Source organism: Aulonocara stuartgranti (assembly GCF_965226115.1).
Source record: "Aulonocara stuartgranti genome assembly, chromosome: 12".
In the NCBI taxonomy this organism is placed as follows: domain Eukaryota; kingdom Metazoa; phylum Chordata; class Actinopteri; order Cichliformes; family Cichlidae; genus Aulonocara; species Aulonocara stuartgranti.
In genome coordinates, this window is record NC_138948.1 from 29,389,984 (window position 1) to 29,404,716 (window position 14,733).

The 14,733-nt window shown below is 38.6% G+C and overlaps 1 long non-coding RNA gene across 13 annotated transcripts; it reads left to right on the top strand.

The window, feature by feature from the left end:
* The first annotated feature begins 809 nt into the window (after nucleotides 1-809).
* Nucleotides 810-10,924, top strand: LOC309719266. 13 transcript variants are annotated; one of them, XR_014280198.1, is made up of 10 exons: nucleotides 811-2,575; nucleotides 3,112-3,273; nucleotides 3,526-3,634; nucleotides 3,740-3,859; nucleotides 4,002-4,163; nucleotides 8,041-8,445; nucleotides 8,557-8,656; nucleotides 8,881-9,038; nucleotides 9,466-9,523; nucleotides 10,477-10,923. It is a non-coding gene; the product is annotated as an uncharacterized lncRNA (long non-coding RNA). The 13 variants fall into 13 exon arrangements; XR_014280201.1 differs by having other exon boundaries at nucleotides 8,041-8,154; nucleotides 10,477-10,921; XR_014280204.1 differs by having other exon boundaries at nucleotides 821-926; nucleotides 1,132-2,575; nucleotides 8,041-8,656; nucleotides 10,477-10,906.
* The last annotated feature ends 3,809 nt before the right edge of the window (nucleotides 10,925-14,733 follow it).

A 14,733-nucleotide genomic window follows, 5' to 3' on the forward strand; every position in this document is an offset into this window, starting at 1 on the left:
AAACCACAGCCTTGCCCCCCCCCCCGTAGCGACCTGGACGGGAGAGACGATCATCGAATCTTACTGCCCGATTAATTTGCTCAAATCTTTTTTTTTTTTTTGACATGGTAGCATGAAACAGAAGAGCCCTGTCTCCCCATTTCACAGGCTTGTTGTCGTTTCATGTTGAGACCTGTACAGGCCAGCCAGCATCACAAGCCCCATGTAAGCCTGCAACTCCTCATCTATGTCCTTCCAGTCTTTTACTGACCTGTTGCCCCTGCAGGTTGGTGAAATGCAGGATTAGCTGCATAATGTCCTCTGCAAAAAAAAGATGGAAAGTGCTCACAGGGCTGCTGATCCTATACGAATTGCATAATGGGTTGGTCCTGGGGTTAAAATGGGGGGAGGAAAAAATGGCAGGACCTCTTCGTGTGTGGGTTGCCACATGATTTCTCCATTTTTAGATCTCCACTGGCCATCCTCCAGTCCATCTCTTCCTCCTGCTCTTCTTCCTCCTTCTCCTCCTCCGCACATGAGCTGCAAAGCTCCTCGGTGCCTGGCAAAAATTCTTCTTCGCTGTCAGAAGTATCTCCACTGCTTGTGGAGAGTGCAAAACTGCAGCAACAGCCTCCTCTAAACTGAGTGCACGCTTCATTGTGTCTGTGCAGAAATGACCACTCAGACCAGGCTGCAAAGTATTCTCATAGACTTCAAAGGTGCACCTGAATAAACATGCTATACCATACATCCAATAAGAGAGAGGAGGCACACTCTTGATCAAGAAAAAACATAAGCGCACGCCTTTGATCTCTCCCCCCCCCTCTCTCTCTTTCTCTCTCTCTCTCTCTCTCTCTCTCACACACACACACACACACATGCACATACATACATACACAATACCATTTTATGGTGGTTAGCTGTTTTATTGTCATGCATTTTACAAGGTAAGATAACCATGTCCTGCATTCAAAACCACTGAAAATGTCTATGGTGGTGCTGTGCCTAATATTGTGCTGGTGTATGCTGGGTAATCGCACAGCTAGCGACTGGGTGACTTTATTCACCCGCTTCGGCTGTTATCAGTCCATATCCCCTAGATATGGACCATCTCCTGCTAGATTGTTCAGAAGGTTGTTATCATCCATCCAGATGGAGGATCACTAACAGGAGCGTGGGAAGACTCCAGAATCCACTCTGGCTGCAATGTGTGTACAGGTAAGACCGTTTAAACGGACAGCATTTATAGAATGACTATTAAAAGTCAGACCAGCGAGTGTCAATAATGTTAATGTGGTTATGTTAGTAATACACCGAGTGCTAATATAACAGCTTTAAGATGCATTTGTAGATGTTATTACGTGTTTTACCGTCTTTATGGTGCTAGCTTAAAGTTACGGTGTAAACGTTAGCTTATATTGGAGTAAAGCTGTTACTGTTTAAACGATGTTAGCACAGAAATATTAGCTTCTGTCATGACTGACGAAGTTACTAGTTAATAAAGTTTCCAGTAAAGTGTTTAATCGCAGCCACAGACTGACAGCAAATATCTCGATTAGCTTCAGTGCATCTGTAATAAATATGTGCAAGTTTCAGTGCTTCGTTTAAACTGTATGATACTTATACTGACCCAGGGTCAGTGTAAAATACAATCCTAGCTGTGTGAACAAAGCCTGGCTCCTTTAATCCTGCATGAAAAACCTCAGGATGCAGGCTATTATTACTCTTTCCTGCTGGCACACCTGTCACACCTGAGAGTCAGCTAGAAACTTACAGTGACGTGGACATCATGCAAAGACTGCCAGACTCTGTAATACTGCAAATGATCAGTGACTCAAGTTAACACTAAACTTTAAACGGTACCTCTGTGTCTCTGTGTGCTGAACATTTAGGATTGAGTCAGGCTGCATCTGTGTTAGTCCTCTGACAGACTGGTGACCTGTCCAGGTGTGCTCTACCTATGACTACTGGGACAGGCTCTAGCTCCTGTAATAGAAATTTTATGTTATTCTCATTTAAAGCATTTAAGTGCTTATGCATATGCTTAGTTGTGACACTGTTATAGACTGTTCAATGAAAGTTTCTAAAACTAGATGAACTTACTTCAGCAGTTTGAGAAAACAACTCCCTTTACAGGTGCTGATAACGTCAAGGGCACAAAACAGCATAACCATTGATCCGTTAGGTTTCATAGCGAGACACGTGAAGTGGCAGAGCTGACATGACTGAACTGTGATGTTTGATGTGTGTTTGCTCTCCTGTGCACAGTAATAAATAGCATGATCACAGCTCTTTCTGTGTTGCAGACTTTATTAAAAAAATTCCATGACATCTACTATAACTGAACCAACCTGGTGCTCTTCATTTATGGAGGCTGTTGAGTCTGAATGTTGGATGTTGTGTATCTCGTGTTCTCTGGGCTTTGTTGTCCTCAGTCTTTTTGCAGGATCAGAAAACAAAACCGGGAGGCGCGTAAATGTTTCTTCTCCATGATGTTTCTTCAAATGTTTCTTCTGGATGATGATATGACCGTGACACGGGATGCCACCTTTGGTCTTGTGACGAAGCAAAGCTCAGGAAGAAGTGTGATTAAATGGTACCCACATGTTGAGAAGGGTGTACAGGGCACCTGCAGCCAAATCCAAGCTTCAGCTTAGTTGTAGTTGCAGAATGCTATAGGACTGAGACATCTAAGGCATCAAATGTTTGATTAAACGGATGAAAAAGAGAAGTTTTTTCCCTATAATTATCACTTCTTAAAATCTGTAGCAACTTCAAGTCTGTCAGCATGCTGAGCATGCTCAGAATGTGACAATATATTTTTGTTCAATATTTAATTTCTTTCAGTTGCAATTGTTAAATGAAAAAATATATATTCTTATAATTTAGCAAACGAATTTATCAAAAAAAAAAACATATATCTGTATTAGTTTTAGTAAATTAATTTGACACCTGTATTGAAAATACCATATTGTATTCATACAGAATCAGTATGGTATCATTGTTTGTCTGTTCACTGATTGTTGAAGCTAAGAGCTACTTTGATCTGTTTAGATCTAAAGTATCCAAAGTTGAGTTCTAATGTTTCTTCACCCCTGTGTGTGTGATATGTGATTTCCTACATGCTGGCAGAGCAGAGCAGCAGTTTGTGCTCACAGATGGTGACGGTGTGGAGAGACGGTGGTATTTCCTCAGAAGAACCAGCAGAGTCACAAAGGACACCAGTCCATCTCACCACCTTGACTTGCTGACTGATGTTCGTCTGCACTGCACAGAGGAAATCAACTGACCGAGGTTTGTCCAGTGACGTGTTATGAAATGTATATTTGTTTTATGCTTACAGATATGTTTTTCTTGACAGAGGCTCTGCAGAGGTTAGACAAAGCAGAGAAAACATGTGCTTTACATTTTACTGTGATTTATTGAGATATTTGTTGCCTGATGTTCAGCAGGAATGGAGAAATAGAATCAAAGGGAGATGTTTTTCCTGTTTTTGTAATGATGTAAGTAAATCTTCAATATTATTTATTTGCTTGGTTATATTAGGAGCGTTTCTGAGTGAGGGGGAGAGGAGTCATCATCCAGGTAAAGTGACGTGGATCAGTGGATACACTTGTCTCCACTTTAAAGGAGACGATCCAAGTCATCCTTAAATGTTAGCGCTTTCAAATACACAAACATTTTTAAAGGACAAAAATGAACATCCAACTTTGACTGTAATACAAAATAAATCTTTGCATGTGTGTTTTCAAACTCTCAGATGGGCAGTATATCAGTCTTGGACTGTCTAACCTGCCGGAGCAGCACTGAATGACCATCGCACGAGCATGTTCCTGCAACATTCAGCATCTGATCCTTCATCTGTGTGCTTCTGCTTTTGGTAAGTAGAGTTACCCAACTCCAGTAACTCTAAACACATGCCATCCATTTCTAACGGCCTGGTTACTTCCTGTCAGTTACTTTAGAAATCATGTGGTCACCTGACCTAACACTGTTTCTTCTTCTTCCCCTTAATGTTGAAGTGTCAAATGTCAAACAGCTGGAGAGGAAACTACACCAGTGTACTGGGATGTTTCAGCAACACGTGCCAGATGCTGTTCCTTCATGGTGACATCACCAGAGACAGTCCCGCCCACCTCAGGACCCATTGATTATGATGATCTGATCCATCAAACCCCCAGCAGGTGAACTTTATTCATGACATAACACCGCAACAATGTAAAAAATTAAACAGCAACAGTCTAAATGTAAAGTGCATTCTAAAGTCCTCTTCAATAAATTGTATGCAAAGAGTCATTCAGGTCACTACAGAACCCAGAGTCTTCATCATTAAATCTCTGGTTGCTTCATTTTTCTATCCTATATCAGATATTTTAAAGGTTAGCTTAGGTAAAGTTCCATTCTCATGGTGAGGCAAAGTGCTTTATGTATGTGTGTGTGCGTGTCATGAACGGCTATAAAAGGCCTATAATTAAAGAACAAAGTGGGGTTTGAGTTCGAGTTGCGGCAGACTGTCACTACTTGTAAATGGAACGCAGCCTTCCTACGGCGGACAGCTAATAACAGGAATCGGACGCGGTCCAGCCAAGTCCACAGCAACCACCATAGCAACCGCCTAGCATGACCTTAAAAACATATTCTGTCTTCATAACTATCAAAATCGTGAAATGATTTGCAAAGTGTGAAAGTGTTACAGCTGCAGAGAGCTATGGCGGTATCTATGGAAGCTGTTTACATAGCTAATAATATACGATGTAACCATGGAGACAGTTAGTCACTTGAGCTAGCGGTGCATGTTTACTACAGTGAATAAGGTGATTGAGTGCACAGCGTCCACACTCTGCAGGGGGTAAAGACATTACTTCAATATTATTTTATATTGATATATATTAGTCTTCTGTTGACCATCACCTCAGGTTCACCATTACAGTTTCAGATTACAGATGCACACTGTCTAAACACATTCAAAAACTCATGTCTCAGAAATAAGCACAGCTGTTCATGTTTGTCATTAGAGTTTTATTTGTAAGAAAATTATGAACTTCATATTGTGCATTAAATAAAAGAACATTTCACAACTCTGAGTCAACAGAAACAGGTAACAGAAATGTCTCTAATGTGTACAGTGTAGTGTAAGCATTAAAAGATCATAAAGGAAAAACTAACATTTATGTGAAACTAATTGTAATAAAAAATGAGCAGGTGCTTTATAGATTTAAAAGAAAGAATCTGAAAACAACACTTTTTTGGTCTAAGTGATCAAAGTAGAAAACAGAACTGATGTTCAAGAACAAACCGTAGCTGCACTAATATTACACATCTTGATCGTTGTACTGAACAGACATGTTGCTTTTAAAACCACATGCAGTGTGTGACCATGACTGTTCACTGAGACCATGAACGCCACTTCGCTGAAGCATTCTTCTTCTTCTTCTTGCCATTAAATTGGAAGCAGAAGTAGCACGAGCTGATTTGATCTACTGAAAGGAAAAAGCAGAACATCTGAGTTGAAACCAGTCAGCTGAAATCATTAAGACAGGAACAAATTCAATGCAGTGTCTCAAGTGGCTTAGCCTGTTACAACTGTTGATACAAGCTAAATACGGTTAACACACAGTGTCAGGGAGCTCCAGTGTGGGAACTAGTGGCTTTAGGTTTGTAGTCATTTAACTTTCATCCATTCATTCATTTAATTCAGGAGGAAGAAATGCCAGGTTGGTGCAGGCTGGTTTCATGCATTTGGTCCCATGCTGTCTTTAATTAAATGACTTGGTTCATTTTATGGCTGGGCTGTATGTGGGGTTATATCATGTTATTTGGGCAGGAGTACCTGTCCCCTGTTAGACTTAGAAAGTTTCTCCATAAGTAGAGTTTCTAACTCTTCTAGCACATCTGTGGCTGACAGCTTTTTGGTGGCTCTTTTTACCCCACACTGGTTGTGAGTGTGTAAATAGCCCCACTAGTTATTTTGGGTTGCAGTTAACTAGGGAGGAAGGGGTGGGTATGCCATGATTAGGTGAATAACAATTATATGTGATACATAAATTTCACAATGCATGCATATATCTCTATCAATTAAACCTGGCCTGAGGGCTGCCATTTTTTACATTCAGTTATTTCTCTTAGAAATGTTGGAACTAAATAATGAATGTGTTACAGTTAAAGTGAAACACTGGTCAGTGTAAATGGCTCATTGGGACACAGAAACCTTTAAATTAAACCTGATATCTAGTGTCAAACAATATCAAAGCTGTAAAAGATGTTTACATTCAGAATTTATAAAACTATGATTGTAAATAAATTCAAACAAGTGAGCTTTTCTCTTTGTGCTGAATATCAACACTGTGGTTTCTTAGACTGTAAGCTTTACTTTAGTGCAACCAGTTGCAGAAGCTGCCACTCCAAATGTCTTTTGATAACAAGAAAAAAATACCTTTTCAGTACACGGCCTGAAGTTCTTCTCCGAAATCTTCTGCAATCGGCTTTGTCTGCTGGTTTGAAGACAATAAACCACAAAAAAGATGATTTAGTCACTTTGTCTGCGTCATGCAGCTCGAATGTGTCGTGTAACGATGTTGAATAGCCGTCGTTATCCCTCTGCTTTGAGCCTTTTATCAAAAGTTACAGCTAACTTCATGAAGTTGTACAAAAAGGCTTCATTTCGCCGAGACAGTGCGTTTCTGACTATTACATGCATTTGAATGGAGTTCTTGCACGAAACAAAGTATAAGTTTTCATTATGTGAATAACTTGTATTTTACACTGACCCTGGGTCAGTATCAACTTCATGAAGACAGCTGTAACTTTTGATAGAGGACTCACACACACATATTTATGGCTTTGCCTTATAGAATTCAGCATCTCCGTGCTGAGGAAATAGGTTTTGCAGCTGTTTGAGCTAAGATTTTCAAGTTATTCACAAATTGAAAACCTATACTTTGTGTCGGGCGAGAACTCCATTCAAATGCATGTAATAGCGAGAAACGCACTAACGTGGTGAAATAAAGCGTTTTTCCATAAACTTCATAAAGACAGCTGTAAATTTTGAGAGAAGACTCACACACACATTGGGGGGATATTGAAGTCTATAAGATAAAGCCATGAATATGTTTGTCTGAGTCTTCTATCAAAAGTTACAGCAAGCTCTATGAAGTTGATGAGAAACGCTTTACTTCGCCAAGACAGTGCGTTTCTCACTGTTACATGCATTTGAATTTAGTTCTTGCCCGACACAAAGTATAGGTTTTAATTTGTGAATAACTTGAAAATCTTAGCTCAAACAGCTGCAAAACCTATTTCCTGAGCACTGAGATGCTGAATTCTATAAGGCAAAGCCATAAATATGTGTGTGTGATTCTTCTATCAACAGTTACAGCTGTCTTCTTGAAGTTGATACTGACCCAGGGTCAGTGTAAAATACAATCCTAGCTGTGTGAACAAAGCTTGGCTCCTTTAATCCTGCATGACAAACCTCAGGATGCAGGTTATTATTACTCTTTCCTGCTGGCACACCTGAGAGTCAGCTAGAAACTTACAGTGACGTGGACATCATGCAAAGACTGCCAGACTCTGTAATACTGTGAATGATCAGTGACTCAAGTTAACACTAAACTTTAAACAGTACCTCTGTGTCTCTGTGTGCTGAACATTTAGGATTGAGTCTGCATTGACTTTATTTATTGAGACTTTAATGTGCTAAAAGCAGGTTGAAGACAGCTCAGAAACATTTGAAGATTAAAATTTAGCATTATGGCTGCTGGTGGTTTGTAAAGCCTATACTCAGCTGTAGTTTTTGTTACTAATTTATGTTTGTTGTTGTTTAACACAGATTTCAGAAGAGCAAATATGCTTAATAGTTTAACTAGATTTCATTTGTCAGTGTGGGACTGCTGAGTCACCTGAAGAACTCATTTCATTCATTCTCCACATGATGTTCATATACAGAAATGTTTCACAGGAACTGGTTCCTCCCAAACTGTGAACTAGTGTGTTTCCATAGATTATCTCTGTATGAATGTACTTTTAAATGAAGGCAAGTGTTTGTCCTTTTTTGTTCCTCAGTTACAGTACGTGATATCTTGATATCAGGCGGTCAACACTGGGGGAAGACAAGAAGCAGACGTACTTCCAAGAGGGAGCTGCAGTGAGGACACAGCCAGGTCACTGAGGTCAGAGGTCAGAATCTGAAACAGCTCAGGTTTATATTTTAGGGGTTATAAAAAATCAAAATGTATTTATGAAGAAACCTTTAAATAATAGTCATAATTATGATTATTATAAGAAATCTCAAACATTTAAGTGGATTTTCTGTTACACATATTGTATTAGCCCTGCAATAAACTGGCAGCCTGTCTTTGTCCTGTATCAGCTGGGATAGGCTTCATCCTCCCGCAACCCTGAATTGGATACATTGTATTCCAATTATGTAATCTGATCATTTACAAACTCAAGGTATCTAATCAAAATGTAAGTAATAATTATAAAATGGGAAAGCAGAAATAAGTGTGACATAAATGTAAATGTGTTAGCTGACATAGAGGACAGCTACATGTAGTCTGAAAAACCTTTGTTGTCAAGTTTGCAGGTATATCAGCACGAGACATTCTTACATAGAAGAGTCTGTTAAAGTCTCTAACTCAGCGAAGCATTATTGGTCCCGTCTGTTTGGATAAATATAGTAAGTTGATGTTTGTCCATTTATTGACACATTTTCTTAAGTGCTTATCCAGTTCAGGATCACAGTGGAGCTGCAGCTGGATATGTTCATTAAATAAACCTTACAAAAGTTAACAATAAACCTGCATCCATGTACGTTGTTGTCCACAGGATAAGAAAATCAAACTGGAACACTGTGGAACATGTTAATAAATGTTTGTGTGGTTATGCCTGTGTCTTTCACAGGAGGCGCTGGAAGGTTTCCCTAATAGTTCCTGGTGAATCAAAGCAGAACCATAAAGATTGCTGGACTACATGATGGCCTTACCCCTGAGCAGTCATCCTGTTAAAGGAGGAACCAGTTAGAAGCTGTTTTCAAAGTAGCTGAGCAGATTTCATCTCAAGTAAGCGATTAACTGTTTGTTCATCTGTTCTGCCACTTAAAGAGCATTTAAGGACGTCTTTCGAGTGTCCAGCTGAATTAATTCTACTGGCTCTCATGGTCATTTGTTATTATAGACATATTTTTCATGTTCATCCAGCTATTTAGTAAATTCTATCTATTTAGTAATATCCGTCAGCTATAAAATGTAATATAGATATAAAAAATATCTAAATATCTCCTGCACTTTATATTTTAATGATGTAAGTCTGTTATCGTGTTACATTAGCATTCCTCACATATCAATGAGATGCTGTACAGTACAATCCTACTGACGCAGCAGAGGGATAACGACGGCTATTCAACATCGTTACACGACACATTCGAGCTGCATGACGCAGACAAAGTGACTAAATCATCTTTTTTATGGTTTATTGTCTTCAAACCAGCAGACAAAGCCGATTGCAGAAGATTTCGGAGAAGAACTTCAGGCCGTGTACTGAAAAGGTATTTTTTTCTTGTTATCAAAAGACATTTGGAGTGGCAGCTTCTGCAACTGGTTGCACTAAAGTAAAGCTTACAGTCTAAGAAACCACAGTGTTGATATTCAGCACAAAGAGAAAAGCTCACTTGTTTGAATTTATTTACAATCATAGTTTTATAAATTCTGAATGTAAACATCTTTTACAGCTTTGATATTGTTTGACACTAGATATCAGGTTTAATTTAAAGGTTTCTGTGTCCCAATGAGCCATTTACACTGACCAGTGTTTCACTTTAACTGTAACACATTCATTATTTAGTTCCAACATTTCTAAGAGAAATAACTGAATGTAAAAAATGGCAGCCCTCAGGCCAGGTTTAATTGATAGAGATATATGCATGCATTGTGAAATTTATGTATCACATATAATTGTTATTCACCTAATCATGGCATACCCACCCCTTCCTCCCTAGTTAACTGCAACCCAAAATAACTAGTGGGGCTATTTACACACTCACAACCAGTGTGGGGTAAAAAGAGCCACCAAAAAGCTGTCAGCCACAGATGTGCTAGAAGAGTTAGAAACTCTACTTATGGAGAAACTTTCTAAGTCTAACAGGGGACAGGTACTCCTGCCCAAATAACATGATATAACCCCACATACAGCCCAGCCATAAAATGAACCAAGTCATTTAATTAAAGACAGCATGGGACCAAATGCATGTAACCAGCCTGCACCAACCTGGCATTTCTTCCTCCTGAATTAAATGAATGAATGGATGAAAGTTAAATGACTACAAACCTAAAGCCACTAGTTCCCACACTGGAGCTCCCTGACACTGTGTGTTAACCGTATTTAGCTTGTATCAACAGTTGTAACAGGCTAAGCCACTTGAGACACTGCATTGAATTTGTTCCTGTCTTAATGATTTCAGCTGACTGGTTTCAACTCAGATGTTCTGCTTTTTCCTTTCAGTAGATCAAATCAGCTCGTGCTGCTTCTGCTTCCAATTTAATGGCAAGAAGAAGACGAAGAATGCTTCAGCGAAGTGGCGTTCATGGTCTCAGTGAACAGTCATGGTCACACACTGCATGTGGTTTTAAAAGCAACATGTCTGTTCAGTACAACGATCGAGATGTGTAATATTAGTGCAGCTACGGTTTGTTCTTGAACATCAGTTCTGTTTTCTACTTTGATCACTTAGACCAAAAAAGTGTTGTTTTCAGATTCTTTCTTTTAAATCTATAAAGCACCTGCTCATTTTTTATTACAATTAGTTTCACATAAATGTTAGTTTTTCCTTTATGATCTTTTAATGCTTACACTACACTGTACACATTAGAGACATTTCTGTTACCTGTTTCTGTTGACTCAGAGTTGTGAAATGTTCTTTTATTTAATGCACAATATGAAGTTCATAATTTTCTTACAAATAAAACTCTAATGACAAACATGAACAGCTGTGCTTATCTCTGAGACATGAGTTTTTGAATGTGTTTAGACAGTGTGCATTTGTATGCTGAAACTATAATGGTGAACCTGAGGTGATGGTCAACAGAAGGCAAATATATATCAATATAAAACAATATTGAAGTAATGTCTTTACCCCCTGCAGAGTGTGGACGCTGTGCACTCAATCACCTTATTCACTGTAGAAAAGGTGACTGACTGTCTCCATGGTTACATCGTATATTATTAGCTATGTAAACAGCTTCCATAGATACCGCCATAGCTCTCTGCAGCTGTAACACTTTCACACTTTGCAAATCATTTCACGATTTTGATAGTTATGAAGACAGAATATGTTTTTAAGGTCATGCTAGGCGGTTGCTATGGTGGTTGCTGTGGACTTGGCTGGACCGCGTCCGATTCCTGTTATTAGCTGTCCGCCGTAGGAAGGCTGCGTTCCATTTACAAGTAGTGACAGTCTGCCGCAACTCAAACTCAAACCCCGCTTTGTTCTTTAATTATAGGCCTTTTATAGCCGTTCATGACACCCGCACACACATACATAAAGCACTTTGCCTCACAATGAGAATGGAACTTTACCTAAGCTAACCTTTAAAATATCTGATATAGGATAGAAAAATGAAGCAACCAGAGATTTAATGATGAAGACTCTAAAACCCACTGTCTTGACAAAATAAAGCATTTTTGTACAACTTCATATAAATAGCTGTAACTTTTGATAGAAGACTCAGACAAACATGTTTATGGCTTTATCTTATAGAACTCAATATCCCCGTGCTGGGCAAACAGGTTTTGCAGCCGTTTGAGCTAAGGTTTTAAAATTATTCACATAATGAAAACCTATACTTTGTCTCGGGCGAGTTTCCCATTCAAATGCATGTAACAGTGAGAAACGCATTGTCTTGGCGAAATAAAGCGTTTTCGTACAACTTCATATAAATCGCTGTAACTTTTGATAGAAGACTCAGACAAACATGTTTATGGCTTTATCTTATAGAACTCAATATCCCCGTGCTGGGCAAACAGGTTTTGCAGCCGTTTGAGCTAAGATTTTAAAATTATTCACATAATGAAAACCTATACTTTGTCTCGGGCGAGTTTCCCATTCAAATGCATGTAACAGTGAGAAACACACTGTCTTGGCGAAATAAAGCGTTTTTCAACCACTTCATATAAATCGCTGTAACTTTTGATAGAAGACTCAGACAAACATGTTTATGGCTTTATCTTATAGAACTCAATATCCCCGTGCTGGGCAAACAGGTTTTGCAGCCGTTTGAGCTAAGATTTTAAAATTATTCACATAATGAAAACCTATACTTTGTTTCAGGCGAGTTTCCCATTCAAATGCATGTAACAGTGAGAAACGCATTGTCTTGGCGAAATAAAGCGTTTTTCAACCACTTCATATAAATCGCTGTAACTTTTGATAGAAGACTCAGACAAACATGTTTATGGCTTTATCTTATAGAACTCAATATCCCCGTGCTGGGCAAACAGGTTTTGCAGCCGTTTGAGCTAAGATTTTAAAATTATTCACATAATGAAAACCTATACTTTGTTTCAGGCGAGTTTCCCATTCAAATGCATGTAACAGTGAGAAACGCATTGTCTTGGCGAAATAAAGCGTTTTTCAACCACTTCATATAAATCGCTGTAACTTTTGATAGAAGACTCAGACAAACATGTTTATGGCTTTATCTTATAGAACTCAATATCCCCGTGCTGGGCAAACAGGTTTTGCAGCCGTTTGAGCTAAGATTTTAAAATTATTCACATAATGAAAACCTATACTTTGTTTCAGGCGAGTTTCCCATTCAAATGCATGTAACAGTGAGAAACGCATTGTCTTGGCGAAATAAAGCGTTTTTCAACCACTTCATATAAATCGCTGTAACTTTTGATAGAAGACTCAGACAAACATGTTTATGGCTTTATCTTATAGAACTCAATATCCCCGTGCTGGGCAAACAGGTTTTGCAGCCGTTTGAGCTAAGATTTTAAAATTATTCACATAATGAAAACCTATACTTTGTTTCAGGCGAGTTTCCCATTCAAATGCATGTAACAGTGAGAAACGCATTGTCTTGGCGAAATAAAGCGTTTTTCAACCACTTCATATAAATCGCTGTAACTTTTGATAGAAGACTCAGACAAACATGTTTATGGCTTTATCTTATAGAACTCAATATCCCCGTGCTGGGCAAACAGGTTTTGCAGCCGTTTGAGCTAAGATTTTAAAATTATTCACATAATGAAAACCTATACTTTGTTTCAGGCGAGTTTCCCATTCAAATGCATGTAACAGTGAGAAACGCATTGTCTTGGCGAAATAAAGCGTTTTTCAGCCACTTCATATAAATCGCTGTAACTTTTGATAGAAGACTCAGACAAACATGTTTATGGCTTTATCTTATAGAACTCAATATCCCCGTGCTGGGCAAACAGGTTTTGCAGCCGTTTGAGCTAAGATTTTAAAATTATTCACATAATGAAAACCTATACTTTGTTTCAGGCGAGTTTCCCATTCAAATGCATGTAACAGTGAGAAACGCATTGTCTTGGCGAAATAAAGCGTTTTTCAACCACTTCATATAAATCGCTGTAACTTTTGATAGAAGACTCAGACAAACATGTTTATGGCTTTATCTTATAGAACTCAATATCCCCGTGCTGGGCAAACAGGTTTTGCAGCCGTTTGAGCTAAGATTTTAAAATTATTCACATAATGAAAACCTATACTTTGTTTCAGGCGAGTTTCCCATTCAAATGCATGTAACAGTGAGAAACGCATTGTCTTGGCGAAATAAAGCGTTTTTCAACCACTTCATATAAATCGCTGTAACTTTTGATAGAAGACTCAGACAAACATGTTTATGGCTTTATCTTATAGAACTCAATATCCCCGTGCTGGGCAAACAGGTTTTGCAGCCGTTTGAGCTAAGATTTTAAAATTATTCACATAATGAAAACCTATACTTTGTTTCAGGCGAGTTTCCCATTCAAATGCATGTAACAGTGAGAAACACACTGTCTTGGCGAAATAAAGCGTTTTTCAACCACTTCATATAAATCGCTGTAACTTTTGATAGAAGACTCAGACAAACATGTTTATGGCTTTATCTTATAGAACTCAATATCCCCGTGCTGGGCAAACAGGTTTTGCAGCCGTTTGAGCTAAGATTTTAAAATTATTCACATAATGAAAACCTATACTTTGTTTCAGGCGAGTTTCCCATTCAAATGCATGTAACAGTGAGAAACGCATTGTCTTGGCAAAATAAAGCGTTTTTCAACCACTTCATATAAATCGCTGTAACTTTTGATAGAAGACTCAGACAAACATGTTTATGGCTTTATCTTATAGAACTCAATATCCCCGTGCTGGGCAAACAGGTTTTGCAGCCGTTTGAGCTAAGATTTTAAAATTATTCACATAATGAAAACCTATACTTTGTTTCAGGCGAGTTTCCCATTCAAATGCATGTAACAGTGAGAAACACACTGTCTTGGCGAAATAAAGCGTTTTTCAACCACTTCATATAAATCGCTGTAACTTTTGATAGAAGACTCAGACAAACATGTTTATGGCTTTATCTTATAGAACTCAATATCCCCGTGCTGGGCAAACAGGTTTTGCAGCCGTTTGAGCTAAGATTTTAAAATTATTCACATAATGAAAACCTATACTTTGTTTCAGGCGAGTTTCCCATTCAAATGCATGTAACAGTGAGAAACGCATTGTCTTGGCGAAATAAAGCG